The sequence below is a fragment of the Bison bison genome, unplaced genomic scaffold (assembly GCF_000754665.1).
Source record: "Bison bison bison isolate TAMUID 2011002044 unplaced genomic scaffold, Bison_UMD1.0 scf7180017864280, whole genome shotgun sequence".
NCBI classification, from domain to species: Eukaryota; Metazoa; Chordata; class Mammalia; order Artiodactyla; family Bovidae; genus Bison; species Bison bison.
In genome coordinates this window covers 7779208-7782892 of record NW_011494852.1, presented here as the reverse complement: position 1 = coordinate 7782892, position 3685 = coordinate 7779208, and the positions used below count along the sequence as shown (strand labels likewise).

At 49.7% G+C, this 3685-nt stretch overlaps 1 protein-coding gene across 1 annotated transcript in view; it reads left to right on the top strand.

Moving 5' to 3' along the window:
- Window positions 1-3252: 3252 nt before the first annotated feature.
- Window positions 3253-3685, top strand: part of SERTAD1 (SERTA domain containing 1) — a 3052-nt gene continuing 2619 nt past the window's right edge. Inside the window, exon 1 of the mRNA XM_010849330.1 lies at window positions 3253-3398. The gene's annotated coding sequence lies outside the window, so the exon portion shown is untranslated. The remainder of the gene's footprint in view (window positions 3399-3685) is intronic.

Here is a 3685-nt window from a genome sequence, read left to right as displayed (position 1 = left end):
GGCCTCGGCCACCTTGGCCCCTCCCACCTGCCCACTCTGCCTGGGAGCCTGGCCGGCGCCTCCTCTCTCCCCAGGGGCGGGGTGGAGCGGCCGGCTGGGGGCGGGGCGTTCCCCCGAACACCCCAGCCCCTCTCCCTCCTCTGCTGGCGGAGGCTCCTCCCCAGGCCTGCCGGGACGTTGGCTCCGCTTCTGGTTTCATTTCTCGAGGCCCGGCCTCTCTCTGTTTCCCTCCCCCTAGCCCTTTGAATTTCTTCTCCACTTTCCGATTTCAGCTCTTCTGTCACCTCCTCAGGGAGGCTCTCCCGGACCACCCCGGCTGCAGGTACCTCTCTCCTAGCATCTCTATTATCCTGTCCTATTTGTGTGTGTGTGTGTTTTTAAGTCACTGAACAGAAAGAAGCAGAAAGAACAGAAAGAAGCAGAAATTATCTTCCTCATTTAATGATTTTCCAGCGTCTTCTCATCCCACTCAATAAAAAACAAAGGTCCGCAGGGTGCTCTGAAGGGCCTGAAAACTTCTCTGACTTCCTCCCTGGCCGCAGCGACCCTACTTCCCCACCTCAGGGCCTTTGCACTGGCCCTTTACTCTGATTGGAACGCTTTACCACCTCTCCCACTTCATCAAGTCTCTACTCAATGGATGTCACCTCTTCAGAGAAACCCTCCAGCACCAGCTCTTTGTCCAAACTGCACCCCCTTTCATTACTCTTCTCCTGCGCTGCTTTTCCTTTTCACTTATCACCCTCTAAGATACTAAATCATTGCTTTATTCAGTTTATTGTCCACCTCCTTACATCAGGGATTTTTGTTTCTAATGTTCCGGCCGTATCGTCAGTGCCTGGCACACAGAAAGTGCTCAATTCATTTGTTTTCATATTTCTTTTCTCTTTCCACTCCATCCGTCCTCTGTTCCATGAGAAGAGAGACCCTATGAGGCATATCAAGTGCTGTGCCCCCATTGTCTACAACTGCCCACCACATACTAGGTGCTCAATAAACACACGCTAATCAGATGCCTATGAGCTCTTCTCTTTATGACCTGGAAAGAGCCACTTGGAGACTCTGAGTCTCCTTTTTCCAAGCCAAAAAGATAATTATGTGAATTTGCCTAACAGGGGCCTGGTTCTAATTAGCATTTTACCCTTTATTCATTTTGAAAAATTCAAGCAGAGAAAAAAGATGAAAAAAAAAGTATGTCTTCTGAACACTTGAATACCCTCTCACCTAGATTTAGTTGTTAACATTCTGTTTCCTTATGTGTATGTTTATATGTCTGTTTTTTTCTTTTGCTGAACCACTGGAGAGTATATTGCAGACATCTGAACATTGTACCCCTAATAGCTCAGCAGGCTTCTATTAAGATTAAGGACACTCAACTACAAACCACTGTCCTATTTCACATATGACAGAATTAAGAATTTCATAATATCACCTAGTATCCAGCCTATATTCAAATCTGCCCAATTTTCTTAAGAACATCCTTTATAGAATTTACCGCATACTAGAGTCTAAGGGCGGAGAAGGCGATGGCACCCCACTCCAGTACTCCTGCCTGGAAAATCCCATGGACGGAGGAGCCTGGTAGGCTGCAGTCCATGGGGTCTCGAAGAGTCGGACATGACTGAGCGACTTCCCTTTCACTTTTCACTTTCATGCATTGGAGAAGGAAATGGCAACCCACTCCAGTGTTCTTGCCTGGAGAATCCCAGGGACCGGGGAGCCTGGTGGGCTGCCGTCTATGGGGTCGCACAGAGTCAGACATGACTGAAGTGACTTAGCAGCAGCAGCAGAGTCTAAGGGAGGTTCACATGCCTATTTGGTTGTAACAAAGAAATTATACAGTATCTTTTATTCTGAAACATCCTCCCCCTAATCTCACTAATCCCTTTCTGTGGTTTCTTGAAATTGAATTTTTGGAAGAACAGCCCAGTCTTGCCTTAGACTTCCCACATTGTGTATTTGTCTGATTGTTTTTGTGTTTAATATTGTCATTCTCTGTTCCCTGTAAGCTGAAGTTTGGGCCTAGACGCTTGAGACTCACTTTATGAAATGTAACAGGGAAACTCCACAACGAATGTTGTGTACTGCCTAATGCATCACATCAGGTACCACCCAGTGTCCGGGCATCCCACTGCTGTGGATGCAAAGTTTCATTATATAGTTAAGGTGCTGAGCACCTCCTCTTCCCATCATAAAAGGATATTTCCCCCTTTGCAGTTAGCAAGGAATCTGTGGGATGATGCTTTGGAAACTGTCAAGATCCTGTTCCCCATTAACTTTTCACCCCAAAGGGTGAGCATCCATTGAAAATGGTTGCCTGAATCAAGTAGTTGAGTTAGCATTTTTGATAGCTTACTTTGGTCAGAAGATTTATACACAAACAGTTCTTCCCCTTAGCAAATGAGGAATTAGCAAATGAGGTATTTGAAGAAGCTAAGTCCCATTGTCAGGTTATCTGACATGTATTAAACTCCTGTCCACCTGCACCCCACCCTGAATGTCTCCCCTTGAACTGAGCACCTGTGGGCTTACTACAAGAGCGATTACTACTGAAAAAAGGACACCTAACACACCACTCAGCATTGTGCAGGAATTGTTTAATCCTCAAAACAATCCTCTGAGCCAGAGGCTATTTCTCTCATTTTAAAAAATAAGTGAGAAAACCTAAAGAATTAAAGCACTTGGTCAAGGTCACACAGCTATTGTACTTACGGAATGGAGCCCAGGCAGGGATTCCAGTGCCATTCCACTCCCTACCCCTGACTCCTGTCTGTAACCACGATTGAGTTCAACTACCCAGAATTTGCTTATATAGTGCTCTTACAGATAATACCTTACTTTAAGTTTCCCAACTCTCAAGAGGTAGGCAAAAAGATCCCCCTTTAACAGACTTTGGGGGCTCAGAAACCAGAATTTGAACCCAGGACTAAGCTGGCCTAGAGTGTAGACCTCTGTTGGGGCTGCTTGCGTAAGCTCAATTATTGGGTTTGACAAGTGCAGATGTGATACAGATGTCGGCAGATATGAAGGGGCCCACAGCTTGAGAGACAAAAACCCCACCGCGCCACCGTCCTACAGGACCAAGAGCCACCCTATCTTCCTCCCTCCCTTCAGACATGCGCCCTAAACACAACTCTCCCCTCTTTCTAGCCTGCCTTCTACAGGCTCCGCCCCTCACCGTCTAGGACCAATCCCTGGGCGAAGGGCGGGGCTGCCACGGGAGTGGGCGGTAACTAAGGGGAGTCAGGAGCCGGGAGTCGTGAGCTGGAGTCAGAACTGCGTCTCTCAACCCAGGCGCCGGTTGCTGAAGTAAAGCGGGCGAGCAATGCTGCCGCCACCGCTTCCTGATTGGCTGCGGGTGGCTCCCTCTTCTTTCTGATTGGCAGCTGGTGAACTAGGTATGTAAATGAAGGGAAGAGGCCTGGGGAAAGAGGGGTACTGGCCGCGGGGTCCTTTGGCAGGTTCGATCCCCCGGTCCGGCAGGTGCGCGCCAGGGCTGCCCGGGATCGAGGCGCACGGGCCTCTCCGTGCCGCCCGCCCCGGCCTGGCGGGTGAATCACACCGCAGCCCGGGAAGGGGGCGGAGGCGCTGGCTCCCTGGCTCCGGCTGCGTGACTCACCCGCCCCCGCCGCCGCCGCCGCTTCGGGAGGAGTAGCCTCCACTGCCTTCCGGAAGCGAGCGGAGG